Source organism: Calidris pugnax, unplaced genomic scaffold, assembly GCF_001431845.1.
Source record: "Calidris pugnax isolate Ruff unplaced genomic scaffold, ASM143184v1 scaffold57, whole genome shotgun sequence".
NCBI lineage: Eukaryota > Metazoa > Chordata > Aves > Charadriiformes > Scolopacidae > Calidris > Calidris pugnax.
Window position 1 is genome coordinate 2,069,379 of NW_015090813.1, and position 18,229 is coordinate 2,087,607.

General features: G+C 44.5%; 1 protein-coding gene across 1 annotated transcript in view; it reads right to left on the reverse strand.

Annotated features, from left to right (window-relative positions):
• LOC106886526 (transcription factor HIVEP2-like) overlaps positions 1 to 18,229 on the reverse strand; it is a 144,785-nt gene that overhangs the window by 100,934 nt on the left and 25,622 nt on the right. The window contains exon 2 of the mRNA XM_014939549.1: positions 4,399 to 4,504. The gene's annotated coding sequence lies outside the window, so the exon portion shown is untranslated. The remainder of the gene's footprint in view (positions 1 to 4,398; positions 4,505 to 18,229) is intronic.

Here is an 18,229-nt window from a genome sequence, read left to right on the forward strand (position 1 = left end):
CCGAGGGGACAGCTGTACTGGCACAACACCCTCCCTCTCCTCCTGTCACCCAGCAGCCAACAGCAGGCTGGACAGAAAGGCAATAAAGCAGGTAGTTATTTTATGAAGAAGGCGTTTGTTTCTCAGGTGGCCTGCCCCTCGACCACCTGGTAACACTCCTTCCTTTTAGCATTGTCCCCCTCGGCACAGAATAGATCCATTCACCCAGCGCCTCCGTCCCGGTCCCCGCGCCGCAAGTGACCTCCTCCTGGCCAGCAGCTCCGGGTGGCCAGGTCATCCTGCTGGCCACCGGCAAGCTCCCCGGGAGGTGCTCACAACCCCATGGACTGCTGATGGAGGGGTTCTCTGAGGCAGGGTTTGGCCCCACACCGGCGTCCCACCTCTTGCCAGTAGAAGACACAAAAGCACCTCTGTCGCTCCGTCTGTCCATCTGGGTCAGAGCGAAACTGCTGGTCCCCCATTCCTAGGTCCATGTTAGATCCTATGAGTGTCCACCACCATCGTGTCCTCTCTCCTTCCCTCCGCCGAGGGGACAGCTGTACTGGCACAACACCCTCCCTCTCCTCCCGTCACCCAGCAGCCAACAGTCGCACGTCCCCACCGCGGCGGCCGCTACCTGGGGTTTACGTAAGGCTCTCACCACGGGTTTTCTAGTTACAGGAAAATGTATATTGTGCTGTGATGAAAGGCCAGCGCAGTGTCAAGAGTGTTAACAGGACCCCAGGGACTGATTAGAGTCAAAGGGGGGAAGGATTTATGAGGGTTAATAAAGTTAAATCTGCCAGAGTCCTGCTTATTCTTTCCAATTGCAGGTAACCAGATCTTATAGGAGAAGTTATTAAAACGTTGCACGTTATTGCTGCCCCCCTTGAAAGAAAACGTTTTGCCATGAAGCATCCAGCCAGGAGAACCTCCAGCTCACCACAGTGCCTACGCTAACCCCGAGGAGGAGAGGAAGAGGGGACATGTCACCCGCCTGCGCCTTGGGCCACCAGCAAGGACCTCGGTACCAACAGATCTCTTCAGCAGGGGTGTCACCAGAACAGTCCCCAGGGGGTCTGCAGCCTGCTCGGCCACTCGGTGGCTGGGACAGGGATGGAAATTCCACCCACCATCGAGCCCCACCACACTGCGAGGGGCGTGGGCAGATGGGGAAGGACATCTTCCCCCTCCATCAGCACGGCATGTCCACGTGGGAGAAGGAGGAGGCAATGAAGGAAGCTCTTGCCTCTCATTCCCAGTCTGGTGTCATGCAGCCTAACTGGACTCCATGGGATTGCTCTCAAACTTGTGATAAACGCTTTATCATCTAACGCGCCCCAAAGTTGACATCATTTTATAATACGCTAATGAGTTTCCACATTGAGATAACAACGCCGAGAGAGGGCAAAGGAAAATGGAGGGGCAAATTCTTTAAAAACTATTGGGCGTTTTGTAACCAGATCCAAATGACATGCACTTTATTGGATCTCAAGTTTTCATTTTTCTACCACTTAATAATCGCACATACATTATATATGCCCTTTCCATTTTGTCATTCTTTCACTATATTACATCAAATTTAATTTCCTGTGGAAGTGTGTAATCTTTTTAGCTGTGACTGTCTCAGAAGCTTTTCTGTAATAAGCAGAGCCTCGTCCTGCAGCAGGCCCATCTTTTATGAGCTGTGCTCCTGCAGATTAGTTTCCCAAAATGTTTGCTGTGCTATATGAGAACTGGCAAAAGAGGAAAAACCAAAAGAACACCCAAAAGGGAAAAACAAACATGAAAACCTTCTCTTCCTTCCGACTCCTGCATTTGCCAAGGAATTTCATTTTGATTTGGGTAGATGGAAAATCCGCGAAGGTTATTACCACGTATGAGAAGAAGCCTCACAAGGTGTGAGACAGGGAATCCCTTGCTCTACAGCTCATTAAAACCACGGCAACGAGACGGCTGCTTGCTCTTTGTGCCCAGGAGACCTGCATATGGAGACCTACAAGCGGTCACCACCCCGATGACTCCTGCATGCGCCGAGGAATTTCATTTTGATTTGGGGAGATGGAAAATCCGCGAAGGTTATTACCACGTATGAGAAGAAGCCTCACAAGGTGTGAGACAGGGAATCCCTTGCTCTACAGCTCATTAAAACCACGGCAACGAGACGGCTGCTTGCTCTTTGTGCCCAGGAGACCTGCATATGGAGACCTACAAGCGGTCACCACCCCAACAACTGCCTCTCCCCGCCACCTGCCCTCGGTTTTCTGACAGGTCTCCTCCACTGACGAAAAGCCACGTTCCACAAAAAAAAGAGAAAATGTCAACCAAGACGCATTCGTGCTTTTCATGACAAGATACCTGTGGGGACAGGAAAGCAGAGCAGCTGGCCTGCTGGGTCCTTTCCAGACCTCTGCCCCTGCAGGATGTAAAACTCATCTTTTTCAAAGCAGCTTTCCATTACCAATGCTCCCACACGCACCAAACCAACTTATTTACGAAAACATACACCAACAAACAACTCTGAACACTTGAAAATGAATCAACTCGGAAGAAACAAGAGGAATGGAGATTATTATTCCTATATCCCTCCTCCAAAGATGCTCAGATATGGGATGATAGAGAAGACATCTGAACAAATGCATAGAAAAAGTCTGCAAAGGGTTGTCTTTATGGTATTTGGCCAGTGGGGATTACTGAGGGTGGGCACACAAGCGTGCCAGAAGCCCTGCCAGCATGAGGAGGACCAATGCTCTCTCACTTCAGGGGGAGATGTCGCCTCCAGGAGCTTCTCTTCAAACTGACCCAGAGTCTGGCCACATTTGGAAACCTCTTCAGCATTCAACACACACGGCACCCAAGCTGGGAACTGCTCTTCCAAAACACACTAAACTGATCGATGGAGCTTGACCTTTCTCTCCCCTCTCCCTGTAAGACTTTTATTTCGCTTTCCCTCTCTCACATCACTGATGTAGCAGCAAATCATTCACAACTCTGACAAACACTATCTTCAAAACTATATACGAAAATACACCCCATTAAACCCAGATATATACTTTTGGAGCAAACAGTCATCTCTCCTCATCACTTTATAACTTTTGAAGCCAGACAAGACTGAGCCCTCTTTTAGGTTATTTCAGCAAGCACCAGACAAGCAGTTTCTATAGCTGAGCCCTCTTTTAGGTTATTTCAGCAAGCCATTGCCTTGGAATTCCATTTTACGCTTATATCTTTAATATTTAATGCCTAAAAATCAGTAAAAATCGGGCTAATCAGTAAAAAAAAAAAAAAAAAAAAATTCCATGCAGGGAATATTACTTAAACAAAAGTCTCAGGTGTTACTTTATTCCATTTTATGTTTATATATTTAATACTTAATGCCTAAAAAGCGGCTAATCAGTAAAAAAAAAAACAACCAAAATTCCACGCAGGGAACATTACTTAAACAAAAGTCTCAGGTGTTACTTGCAGTGCAATTCAACTCTCATCAGCAGAAAGAAACATTTTTCAACCAGCTTCAGCATGAGTTGCATCGGGGCCATAAATCAGATGAAGATGCTCCACGCTAACGGTTACACATTGTGCTAAGAACTGCTTCCGAACATGAAACAATGATGTAACCACTCTCATAAAACCAGTTTGCTCATGGTTTTACAGGACCTAAGTGTGTGTTAACAATTTCAAGCCAGAACAGTAGAAAAGAAAAACATGCCAGCTGTCAGGGGCCTTACATTTTTGGCCACGTAGGCCATAAATTAAATAGCCTCCCTTCACTAGATGTGGGTCTCAGTCTCCAATTCCTTATACAGGGTGAGGAAAAAAGGCTCAATAAATGGATTTAATTCCTATTGAAATCTTGGTCAAAGATGGTGGGTGATGTAAAGCCAACCATCAAGGGAATAACTGCCATCATCTGGTTGAGTTTGGTAAAATGGAGTTAATTTACACTTCTTTAGGGATTCACTGGTGTGTGAAATTAATCTAATTTAGATTTACCAGAAATTGAAAATGGAGTGAAGGAGAAAAGCAATTAAAGACCTTTCCTAAGTTCAAAAATAGTCCTGCTTTAAGTGCAGCGATACAGTTAACATACAGAACCCTTCAAGCTACTGCTACCACCCCCTCCTGCGTGAGGAAGAGGGTAATAGTCTGTACATCTACATATCATCACTTTATCCAAAGGAAACACTGGTAGAATGTTTCTACCAATACCTGTAAATAAATACATTTTCAAGCCAAAACGGTTCACCGTTCTGCCTACAGAGCAGGCCCAGCAGATAGAACATCTGCTGGAACGGCTCCGTGTAATCGATTGTACATGTGGCTTAACATTTACTTCAACGACTTTTAGCACCTTCATGTTATTGTTCCTGTGTTGTTCCAACAAGCAACGGTTAATGCAAGACGCAGACGTTGACATACCGTATCCTTATGAATAACTGGTTCCCAGAGATGTGGCAGTGATAACATTGTCATCGTACGACTCAACGGAGCTGGCTGTAGATCACATATCAGAAGAGGGTCCCACCTGAAAACACAACAAATCCAGACAGTGAGTTCAGCGTATTCAGAGGTTTACATCAAGCTCTGCTCATACATTTGTGTGTTTCCACATACTCCTCCACATTAACAGGGTCTGTGCATTGCCAATTTGGCTCCACCTTCCTATTTTATTTTTTTTTTAACATTGAAAATTGCTGGTTTAGAAGAAGATACAACACTGGAGCTCCCTCATCAACTATTCTTTTGAAAGCAAGGGGTGTTAGGAAACCATTTCTTTCCTATTGGTGACTGCAAGTACATTATTTAAAATCATTTTATCATTTCAAATCGTTTGCTGGCTGAGTCCATTTTTAAATATTTTGATATATTGTAGGTAACCAATGCAGGTATGGAAAATGAGCTTGTCTCCAATGACAAGACACATGGCAGCAAACAAACAAACTTTCTAATTTAACGGCTGAAAAAGTTTTTTCTTACTAGAATTAATGGTGAAATCACAACTGATTAAACCAAATCTAAGATCAGGCAACCTAAGAGTCTACAGCATTAAATAAAGAAAGCTCACTTGGACTGTGTATCCCCATAAATATTTGAAACAAAAATTAAGAAACTATTGCTTGTTAATTGGATTGACCCATCCTGTCATGCGTGAGGATGTGGATAAAGGTATAAAACACAGTTATTGATACAAAAGGCAGTTACAATTGCGTTCTCTTATTTTGAAATTGTGAATAATATGACTTAACAGGATACTCAAAAATACACCCAGATGCACACACACACGTACAGATACACCCAAAGAAGTCACATCAGTGAGAAAGCTGGGGTCATAATTTTTTAAATCAAGCCTCCCCAAACAGAGCCTGAGCTTCCTCCTGCTCTACAAGCGCATCTCATGCTAGGGTAAGAGGTTTTCAGGAGGGCAGTCTCTGTTATTTACAACAAAGAATTTTAAAGAAATGACATTTTTAGATTTTAGCCACAGTTTACATTTTTTAAATAACTCTAATGCTTCTTTGACTCTTCATCCCTAAAGTGGCTTTGGCTCTTGCCTTTATTATGCTTCACTGGCCAGCCACAACGTCACGCAGTTCACTAGCACCATGTAGGTCTTCATTTGCTGCTACCCAAGCAAGTCAGTGTCTCCTACACTCTAGATTTGGCCTTCAATAACAAGTGTAAAAACCATGTAAAGATTAAGTTATGAAGAACATACTCCATGGTCCAAAAGAACAACAACAAAATTATTGGCAAAGGGTGCACTTCGCACAGGTATGATGCTAATACGTAATATCTAATGTTTGCCTGCTCTGAAACAGTATAAATACAAGTTGGCAAACAGAATGGGCAGAGAGTAATGGACGCATATATTCCAGGATACACACACTTAAAATGCCAGACACTGAGGTGAGTTGCTGAGCCCCAGCATGGGATCCAGCACGACGGCGGAGCAGTGGCTGCTAACAGCACCCAGAGGTGGCCCTGGCCAGCAGAAGGTGTGATGCTCTGCCATGTCCCATCAAGCATTCCTAGTGCCTTTCCTTCGGTGAGCAAGAAACACCAGGGTCCTGAAAATACACTTAGGAATGGTGAGTCCTGGAAGAGCCTCTTCAAAGCAAAGGCAAAGTCTTTCCAAGTGAAGCAGAAGCATGGAAGCCTTTGTGAAATCTGAAAATGGAAATTATATGGGAGGTATTGATGTACGTGGTTCTGCCAATTATGGAAATAGCTAGTGTTGACAGGAACACACTGGGGATCCAGCACTTAAAATCTTGGTCGGAGAAAGATTGGGAACTAAACATACAAATCAATACAGTCTCTGCAGAAAGAGAGAACCGTAAGAAAATACACACAGTTCTTGTCCAAACTGTTTGTTTTCTATGGCTAGACAGTGGTAATTTCCAGTGCCATCAATTAAGACCTTCATTTTTACAAGCACTGTTTTAAGAAAATGCAAACATTAGGCACAATTAGAAAAATTAATGAAAGCTGAAATGTAATTTTGCTGCCAACTTACTTGCACATAAATGTGCCATCACTTCTCAAAACTGAGCCTATCTGTCTTAAGACAATCCTAAAATTGTATTTACACGTACTAAGCTACAGATAAGTTACTCTCTCACAGCAAAGAACTCCTTTCTTACAATAAAGTACAGCACTGAGGAAGCAAATATGCAATCTTTTGCATTATAAATACATTAATGCACACAGCATATTCACACCAACAGAGCTGAAGAGCCCTTGCAGACACAGGTACTTAGAAAGTGTTGATAAAACCACTGCTGTGCTCAAGGACTTCGCAGGATTGTGGCAATTCTTTCTCCACCTTCAAGAAATACTATTTGCTCATCTGAAAAATGAACAAGGACTTACAAAATGGACAAAGTATCTAAAGCAAATGCTTAGATTGATTAAATATATGCATTGAATTGTTTACTAAAATCAAGTCTAAGCCTAAAAAGCTCCCCAGATACATATATTTTATTATGAATTTAAAAAAAACCTATACCTGCTAATTTCAAAAATAAATATCTGTGAATAACCTTTCAGAAAAATGTATTTTAAAATGAAAGAAAAATGTAATTAATGATGTGAAAAAACTTTCCTCTCCTTTCCTCTCAATGAACTTAAAGAAATAAGAAAAAAAATGCAGTCTCAAGTCTTACTTTCCTGGCATCTGTCTTTCTGTTTCAGAACTTCAGCATTACTTCCATAAAGGTGGAGAAAGTTGGTGTTTAATTCTCTCTGACATCAGAAGCTTCATTACAGACACGCCAGCGCTTGTATATTTTACTGTGCAGCACAAAAAATGGAAGGACTAATCAACTGCCTACAAAATAGTGTGTCACACCAACGTCCACACAGCTTGAAGCCTTCTTCTCCATCCAGAACAAGCACAGTGCTCAATGACAGCAAAAGCTTCTCAAACCACGTCTCCCCACAAACCCCAGCTCTACTCCAGAACCAACGAGAGCAGGAGTTTCCCAGTAACTGGGAATTACATTGATGGTAACTGCAATTCAGTCCTGTGCTTGTAAGGTCCTAAATAAGCCCCATCAACAAGCGGGAAGAGAATGAGAGAAAGAAAATGCAGCTGCAAACGGGGGGTAAACTGCAGCGGGAGGTTCCACGGTGAAGCACATCAATGTGCCATCTGATGGCATCAGGGGATTTAGAAATAGGAGGTGAGAGGCAGCCCCTGGCACGAAGCTGCACAGAAGGGGTGAAGAACACGCCAGAGCTGTATGAAAAATAATGCATGAAAACCCCCAAACAATATTTTTTTTTCTTTGACTTTCTTTGATAACCTGCACAGAAGGCATTTAAAACCAAAAAACATACTCGTCGGATCGTGTCTGGCATGCTACACTCCACCAGCACCACTCAATTAATCAAGTGTATTGTCCTTTTCCACACTACGACCTTTCTCTTTTTTTGGACTATTTTTCTTTTTTTAATTCTGCCCCTCATTTTCATGAACGCCAGTGATCACAAAATATATTGACAGTGACAGACAGTGAACATTACTGGAGGCTCTTGCACTTGGATGCCATGTGGGTGATGATCCAGAGGCTGGAACAGGAGCTCAGAGTTAGAAGGTCACCATCCCTTCACAGACCAACACTTTCGAAAACCAACCTCCGAAATTAAAATCTAACACCAAGAGTTTTTCACTGTAATTTGTATTTCTATTCCAGCAGCAGTAATGAAACTTTGATTTCAAAGAAGAGAAGTCATTAAACAGAGGATGTTGTCAGATGCGACAGTAGATGCCGGGGCTGTGAAAGCATTTGAAAAAACCACCCCGTTCCGTAACATCACAAGCACAGGTGAGAGACACGCAGAGAGAGACAGACGGAGAGTCAGTCTAAAAAAGCACAAAGAGATTTGATCACTAATCAGAGACAGAAACCCATCTGAGAGTCACAACTGTCTCTGCAGGCTCTGAAAGACCGAATTAAATTGGCTTAGTACTATATTCAAAAATTAATTTAATTAGCCGACATTAAGCAGGATAAGTTTGCGGTACCATGTCGCTCTGACAAGCTGTCTCCAGAAGGGTAAGTGGAAGGTAAAATCTTATTTTTCGGGATGAGATTACAGCCGCACACTGAGACAGAAGGTAATGGTGCATCTTCAGGTTGGTGCTGGACATTTCATCTCACACTATACAAGTATGGCACGTGATAGATGAGCCAGAAGTGGGAGTTTCAGATTCTGCACGTTTATTCATATGGCTGGGCAGCTTCAGCTCTTCCTGGTGTTGCTGTTTATGTGGAGAAGAGAGCCTCAATGCAAGCTCTGCCAGGAGTTCTTTCATAGAATCATCTAGGTTGGAAGGGACCTTCAAGATCATCTAGTCCAATCTTCAACCCAACTCTGACCAAAAAAACCTCATCACTAAACCATGTCCCCCAGCACCATGTCACCCCGTCTTTTGAACACCTCCAGGGATGGTGCCTCAACCACCTCCCTGGGCAGCCCGTTCCAATGCTTGATAACTCTTTCAGTGTAAAAATTCTTCCTAATATCCAACCTGAACCTCCCCTGGTGCAACTTGAGGCCATTTCACAGAATCACAGAATCTTCTAGGTTGGAAGGGACCTTAAAGATCATCTTGTCCAACCATCAACCTAACTGACAAAAATAGACACCCACACAACAAACAAGGAGGATCATCACTAAACCATACCTCCCAGCACTACATCAACCCGTCTTTTGAACACCTCCAGGAATGGTGCCTCAACCACCTCCCTGGGCAGCCCATTCCAATGTCTGATAACCCTTTCAGTGTCAAAAGTTTTCCTAATATCCAACCTGAACCTCCCCTGGCACAACTTGAGTCCATTTCCTCTTGTCCTATCTCCTGTGACTTGGGAGAAGGGACCTTCTCGCAGGCAGAGCTGTCCCCTGGAAAGACTGCAATACCTGTGGTGCAATTTATTTATTTTTGGTTGTGTGAGAGCAGAGAACGAGGTCTGCTGGAGGCTTTCAGGGTTAACCTGATGGGCAACCAGATCTGCTGGCTCATACGCATCTATCGTCTCTTTCATGGGGTCACCCCTGCTCTGCTCCCACCATCTCCCAAGGCGTCCACCTTCTCCTCTACGTGGCCCACAGCCCACATGCCACAGCACAGCCTGCAGCTGAGCAGCAGTGGCTGGCAGAGAATAAAGTAGACAGAAACTATGGCCATAATCTAGAGGCAGATAGCAGCTCCGGAAGAATAGATGGTAAAATCCATAGGAAATCCGAATTAAGTGTTTCCCTGAGGAAGATGTGGAGGAAATGGAATAACACCTTTCAAAGCAAGAGTCCCAGGCATATGAGACTTAGCAAGCCTCGCCTTCTCGTGCCTTCTTCTACTTAAGGATAAATTTAGTCCTGGGGAAAGGCATCTCACTGTCGGAGCTAGAAATTCTGCTTATTTGCAAAGCAGGTGCATGTAACCCAGGCTGTCACCAGCGAGGTTATTGCTCACATCACTTATAATAATGTCTCCATTCTGTCACACCAGAACCAAGCCACATTGACCGGGCAAGACAAAGAGGCTTTGGCCATCCCATTAGCAAGTCATTAAGGGAGGTGTTCCTCCATCCCATGACACAACTGCTCAGCAATGTAAGCTCTCAATTTAGGCTGGGAGTGCCCTTCCTCCTACTCCTGCTCCTCTCACCGGGGCCGTATTTAGGCTACGTGACCTGGTGTTGCAGTTCATAGATTTTAAGAGCAAGCACAACACACCACATGTCCTTCTCTGGCACCACATCAATCACCCAACTTTAATTCTGATAAACCACCACGCTGCGTACCTCGCCGTCCTCCCCAGCGGCTGCACCAGAGCAATAAATTAAACCTGCCCTTGCCCATACCCTGCCACTGCGTAACCCACTAGCAGAGACAAAGCCATGGAGAACATCAGCTGGCAGGTAGGGGTGAAAACCCTTGATCCTGTAATTCTAAAACCAGGAGGGAACAAGAAACCCCAGTGATAGCTGACCTGGAATCTCTCAGTCCATGTTTTCTCATACTTCTGGAGAATAATGGCATTTCTTTTCAACCACAGATATAAGACACCACTTATTGCTGGTATGTATCTAACCCACCAATTACTATTCGTAACTACAGATAAGAACTGCCTTCAACTAAACAAACGTAGCTACAAACAGAGAACATATGATTTTGTAGTATTAATTCCTAATTATTGCACTCTCTTCCAGGAAACTCAAGTCCACAGCTGAGCACGGCTAAAGACACAAGATCTTTATGATAAGAAAAGCAAAACAATGGCCTGACATGACCTAACGAAATCACAGGATACTACTTCCCCCCCCACCCCCCCCGGGTAGAAATCTCCTTATTCCAAAACTTCCTTTCAAGTGCTCTGAATACGTTACTAGACAAAGAAACAAGAAATTCACTTTTGCAAGGCAGTAACGTTTTTTTAAAATAGCAGCATCTGACATTATTCCATAAATCTTCGCCCAAAATCAATGCGCTTAATGTCAGACGGGACCTTTAAACTTCAGAATAAAACAAATTTAGGTCTGAATCGCAACGCAAAGATACACGTAATAAACTTTAAGTATGTCAAAAAACTTGGCTGGAAAGAGGTTTGCTGAAGGTTTAGCACGGAGCTGAAGGCTCACAGAGTATCGCCAGACTGACCTCCGTGCTGCCGAGCGACGTAGGGTGCTGGGAGCTCTACCAGCTCTCCCGGGCTTGAGAAACAGACTGAGCTCTTTGCTGCCACGGATTTCGCATCCAACCACGCAGGGCATCTCACAATCTGGCTCCAGCTTTGAACCCTGCCATAACATTTCTTCCCTCTCGTCATCTATCAGATACTTACATTGTAAATTCAGCGTGTCTGAAGACGTCAAGACAAGGAAGCCGACATCTTCACAGAAGCCCTTAGATGTTACCACGGGGAGAATAATCGTCACCATAATAAAAATATCACTTATATCACACAATTCCAACATTTTACCCTTTTCAAACAGCTTCCTGTCCAGAAAGCATTCTCAAAGGATTAAATTCTGCCTTCCTCCCGAGATCTCTTTTGTAGCCTTGTTTCCTACGTAAAAAAAACCCCTGCAACGGACGCTGCGTGTAATGTCACGCCTGTGTCCGTCTGTCCTCCCTTAATAATTCCTCTAAAGACATTTAACAAAGAGGTAGCAATCTCAGAATTATTCTATTGCCAGAAGCTCCTTCTGATTCTTAAAGAGACAAGAGACAGTGTCTGCATTAGGGGAAAAACCTTCCACGTTGGCTCATGAGACGGCGCAGAATCCGCAGATAAAATAGATGCACGGAGATGCAAAACTGTGCTGAAAGCTGAAGTTCACAAATACAGGTGCACCCATCTGGCTAAATAAAAGTGAGAAAGGCAGCGAGTTTGAGCACTGCAGCACACTGCTCAAGAGCTTGCCTTCTGCCTGGTTTTGGACCATTCCATCCATCTCCTCCTGGGACGAACCTGCCGTCAGGAGAGCTGTGTTCCCAGCATGGATGCGACCTGGCCACCAGTTCAAGGGACAATCTTTGCTTCCTTTCACACAGCAGCCCAAACACGGCCAGGGACCGCATCCAAAAGACAGGCGCTTGCAGGAAGCTGGGCTTGGTGATTTCTGCTGCACAGCAAAAAATTGGAGGTGTTTTCCAGTGCATCTGGGGGCACAGCGCTGAAGGAGCAGAGAACTGGGAGAGTGGGAAAGTTCGCAAATACACATGTACCCTTGTCTCACCACGATGTCCCACTGACACTGGTGAGTGTCCCTCACCCACTGTCCTACTGCTTGAGTGCTGTGTTCAGTTCTGGGCCCCTCACTACACGAAGGACATCGAGCTGCTGGAGAGTGTCCAGAGGAGAGCCACCAAGCTGGTGAGGGGTCTAGAGAACAAGTCCTGTGAGGAGAGGCTGAGGGAACTGGGCATGTTTAGTTTGAAGAAGAGGAGGCTGAGGGGGGACCTCATTGCCCTCTACAACTACCTGAACCTGAAGGACTGAAGAACTACCTGAAAGGAGGCTGTGGAGAGGTGGGTGTTGGCCTCTTCTTCCAAGTGAACAATGACAGGACCAGAGGAAATGGTCTAAAGTTGCAGCAAGGGGAGGTTTAGATTAGATATTAGGAAGAATTACTTTACTGAGAGAGTGGTCAGGCCCTGGAACAGCCTGCCCAGGGAGGTGGTGGAGTTGCCATCCCTGGAGGTATTTCAGAAATGTGTACACATGGCACCTCAGGGCATGCTCTAGTGCCCAAGATTGTTGGTGTGTATCTGTTTGTGGGGGATTTTTTTGTTTTTTGGTTTTTTTTTGGTTGGACTCGATGATCTCAAAGGTTCCTTCCAACCATGGAGATTCTGTGATTCTGTGAACTTCTGTCCCACCACTCTTCCATCTCCCACCACTCTTCCATCTTTGGCCCAAGTTTGAAAATCAGTGCTATAAGTCAAGAAGTATAAAAGCACCAACTGGGCGATATCCCCATTGGAGCTGCTTCTGGAGTTGAGCTTTGCTGCCCGAGCTTTGCTTTTCAGAACGAGTGTCGGGTGCTCCCCACAGCCCCTGCCTCCTTCCAATCTGTTTGTGGGGGATTTTTTTGTTTTTTGGTTTTTTTTTGGTTGGACTCGATGATCTCAAAGGTTCCTTCCAACCATGGAGATTCTGTGATTCTGTGAACTTCTGTCCCACCACTCTTCCATCTTTGACCCAAGTTTGAAAATCAGTGCTATAAGTCAAGAAGTATAAAAGCACCAACTGGGCGATATCCCCATTGGAGCTGCTTCTGGAGTTGAGCTTTGCTGCCCGAGCTTTGCTTTTCAGAACGAGTGTCGGGTGCTCCCCACAGCCCCTGCCTCCTTCCATGTCCCTCCACAGTGGGTACTTCCAAAGAGTCTCTTCTGAGTCTCACATTGCCTCAAAAATCTATTACAGCAGACATCGGTTTGTTCCCTACACAGCCTATACCCAGTACTCATCATAAGTTTAAAAACAGTAACCCAGGCATAATTCCAAACTTTAGAGCCTTTACATTCATGCGACAAATCAATAAACAACACATACAGCTCATTTTATAGAAATATGGATCACCCAGAAAGCTGTGAAAACACTCACTGCCTTACAGGTCACAACCTGCAAATGTTCCGGACTGAAATTCAGTAGCAGAAAGGCCCACAAAGTATCAGATAAATATTTTAGACAACAGTACTCTGCAAGAACTTCACGGCTATATTAATTACATCTTCCTCTTAGGGGGCTGCCTTATGTCTTTTTTTATCCGCTTTTTCCACGAATGCTTTATCCTGACACCTTCTGCCCATATTCCAGCAGCATCACAACAGGGGTCTTACAAAGTGCTCGTCTAATACTGAACTATTTCTATGTAATGTCCTCACAAACAGAGGAGACCAGTGCTGCCCTTTGACCCAGGCATTTAAATTCAGGAGCTAGTGATTCCCTCACTGAAGTTCAAAATCTGTCAGTCGTTCGTTTACGAGGAGGTGGTTGAGTCACCATCCCTAGATGTGTTTAAGGGATGTTTAGATGCGGTACGGAGGGATATGGTACAGGGGAGGACTTTGTAGAGTAGGGTAGATGGTTGGACTTGATGATCCCAAGGGTCTCTTCCAACCTAGACGATTCTATGATTCTATGATTCTCTGTGAGATTATCCCTAGCCCAAACCTTGTCCTCAAAATCTTCCCATATGGGAAGAAACCTTCCGTATCAGGACTTCCCTCAATGTGATTCACCACCACTACCTAATCCCAGAGAGAGACCTCTGGAAGTCTGGGAATCTGTGAACGGACATCTATGACATCCTCTTGGACCACACATGAACCTGTTAAATATCAGGACTTTCCTCAATGTGCTTCACCACCACTACCTAATCCCAGAGAAGACTGGGAATCTCTGAACGGACATCAATGGCATCCTCTTGGACCACACATGAACCTGTTAATTGCCCTTTGACCCAGGCATTTAAATTTAGGAGCTAGTGATTCCCTCACTGAAGTCCGAAATCTGTCAGTCGTTCTCTGTGAGATTATCCGTAGCCCAAACCTTGTCCTCAAAATCTTCCCATATGGGAAGAAACCTTCCGTATCAGGACTTCCCTCAATGTGATTCACCACCACTACCTAATCCCAGAGAGAGACCTCTGGAAGTCTGGGAATCTGTGAACGGACATCTATGACATCCTCTTGGACCACACATGAACCTGTTAAGGAACAGCTCCTGCCATCAGGGACCTTCCGTTTCTAAGGGGATGGTTTCAAGAGAGGTACCATACAACTGAATGCTTGGAAAATGCTAAATGATTGAAGAGAGTACTGGGATAAGAGTCTAGGATTTAGGTATTGGATGCAGAAGTCCTGGTGAGATTAGCTGTTTAGCAGATAATTAGCCACATGTGGTGAAGGCTTTTGTGCTCTTCATACTGGGGAACAACAGAACAAGACTGGTGACCTCCCAACACAGATGCTGCTCTAATATTGAGCACAAATCCTTACAGGGGATTAACAAGGAACAGAGACTGGCATCAGGACTGAATTTCTCATGAACAAAGCTCTATGGCCTAACAATCCAACCATCATGAGGGGGACAGTTCGAGTTTGTGATCTATATCTCAGTGGGAAAAGGCTACAGAGCTCCCACCACCTGAGTGTCTCCCATGGAGATTTCCAGGGAGGACACAGTGCAGTATTTGAAAAATCCCAAAGCCCTCCACGAGAAGCTATTGCTTTGAAAACGGTGGGAGAAAAGCCACCAAGCTGTAACAGATGTAAATACACACACACACACACACCTGAGTGCTCACTACGGTTGCAAAGAAAACCTTGCGAACCCAAACCCATCGGATATCACCTCTCTAGTTCTGTCACAATTGGCTGTTTTACCAAAATGTAACAAAACTAAAATAAACAAGACAAACAAACTTCACTGCTGCCCTGTGGAAAAGCAGTGTATCTGCCAAGAAATACGTTTGTGCTACTGCCACTGCAACACAGAAAAGTGGGATCAGCAGCAGCTGAATTATGATCAGCAGCACTGGAATCATAATCTTATTTGGCTTATTTAGAGAGAAAAAAAAGAAGAATTGCAATATTTTGTTACACATCACATATTTGTGTCACAAATTATATTAAAACACATATAGACAATCAAAACATCAATATAGACATTGATTATACTTCAAATATACTCTCTGTAAAATGACAAATATGAAGAAACAACTTTTAAACTAATTTCTTATTCCCACACTTGATAAAAAAAAAATTTTATATAGAATCATAGAATGGTTAGAGTCGGAAGGGACCTTAAAGATCATCAAGTTCCAACCCGCCTGCCATGGGTAGGGACACCTTCCACTATCAGTTTATTTATTTTGTACTATCAAAAACATCTTCTTTTGAAAGTGGTTGTTTCTTTCCACTACCAGTTTGTAGCATCCTGTTTCCACTTCTGCAGCTTAGGCAACTGGGAGTTTTATCTGTTGGTGGAAGGGAAAAGATTTGAGCGGCCAAGAAGAAAGTGCAACTACAAGAACTGGTTTGTAGTTGAAAGACAGATGACAGCAGGATGGAGCACGTAACCAGAATATTTTAGAAGTCTAAAATTTTTCTTCCTATTGATGTAATATGGACAACAGATGGGTTTTTAAATGCAGCTCTTGGTACAACTTTACATGTGAGAAGGAAAATAATTTGGAGTTCACGGGAACAGGAGCAGATTGTTCTGCGGATCCAGTTGGTGTCATTCTACAGCCTTAAACTCTCCCGCAAAATACTGTAAGCAGAACAGCAGGAGTCCCAAAATTCCCCACGCTGGCTCCAGCTCAATAAGCCATTTCTATTCACAAAGTATATAAGCATATACTTAACTCCAGGAGCATGTGTAGGACCCGGTGATTTCACTACGACTTAGGAATCTGCCCGAAATTCAAGTTTCACTTAGGGGTTTTGCTAAGCGAGCACCAGATACATCTGGCAGGTATTGAGGGGCTTCTTTTTTCATGGGGTCTGCATGTTATGTTTTCCACCTGTCAGAAGATTTTCTTCATTTGCTAAGCAATGTGCTCACCAAACTGGCCAAGATGGGCGCAGTTGCATGTAGGAGGCATCCAAGCAACAAATGTTGCTGGGCAGAGGACAAGACAAGCCAAAAGGGCTGTGAAGAGGCAAGACATCCTCCCTCCAAGTATACCAGAAGCATCAATGGCAACACAGAGGAGAACAAGGCAAGCAGTATTGAGTGCAGAAGTTCAATAACTTTAATTGTTTGATTTTTTCCTATTTAAGTCTTAAACTAGCAAAGAGTGGGAGGTGAAAAGCCCTAGTGGTCTGCCTTCCCTTGCTGGTGAGGTCCAACCCTGACCACTGCAACCAGGGAACCGTGGTCAACTGGCATGGCCCGCTCTCAGCCACTGGACTGTGGTTTGGAAAGATCACGAGCTCTGGGCGTGTAGCAATGACAATTAATATTTTCTCAGAAATGCCCATGAGTGAGCTGTGTGGGCTGCTAACAAGTGGACAGGGTAAAAATTAGGTGTACAGTGCAAAACCGGCTCCATTCTTGGGTCTCCTGAGGCTGAGAGCATCCCTGAGGGCACTCTGCTGGCTTGGGAAGTGGCCCATGTGTCCTACAGACCCCAAAACATGTTGTCACGTTCCCAACAGCTATCTTAAGCAAGACTTTGCTTAGCAGCAGAAGAATATTTTCCCTCCGTTCTGCAAAGCTGCTACTCACTAATGTTTGCTGCAATACAACGCCTTACGTTGCAAACCTCCACCATGAATTTTACCAGTTTGTTTGGGAGGAAAATTTACCCCTCCACCTTCTAAACACGGCATTTAACATCTGCATCCAGGTCTGTGCGTGCTGCCCTTCTCTAACGCCTTAGCTGCTGACTGTACCTTAGTCCAGCTATTTTCACCCCTAAGTAAAGAAGACAGAACTGGACTCCAAACCAACATGTAGCCTGACTTCTGTGATGCCTTGTATGATCTTTAACAGCATAAATCACAGAATCACAGCATGATATGGGCTTGGAAGGGACCTCTGGAGATCATCTAGTCCAATCCTCCTCCCAAAGCAGGTCCACCCAGAGCAGGTTGCACAGGAACGTGTCCAGGTGGGTTTTGAATGTCTCCAGAGAAGGAGACTCCACCACCTCTCTGGGCATCCTGTTCCAGGGCTCTGCCACCCTCAAAGTGAAGAAGTTCCTCCTCATGTTTAGATGGAACTTCTTATGTTCAAGTTTGTGCCTGTTACCTCTTGCCCTGTCACTGGGCACCACTGAAAAAAGACTGTGAGCAAGGGTGCAACTATTCATCACTCTGAGAATGGTCACTTAAAAAACAGCCACATGAGCCAAAAATTAAAGTTCAAATCCCGCAGGCAGTTTTAGGATAAAACTCCCTATGGATGGAGAGCAGCACCCAGCATCTGCCTACAGCTCTTTAAGATAAGGAAGTGAAACTAACAGAAAGAGAATTCTGCACGGCAACAGTATTTTTGTGCCTAACTCACATTTATGAATATAATTCACATGAAAATCAGTGTAAGGTGTTGTGACTCTCACCCCGAGCTCACGAACTGTGTAGCAGAACCAGGAACTGAACCTGTGGGTAAGAAGCCCCCACCTCGCCGGCTACTCACTAGACCGTACTTCCTTAGGTCGAGAGTTACAGTAAATGCATGAAGTCAGCTGTGTGCTTCCGAGCTCGTGTGGTCACACACCAC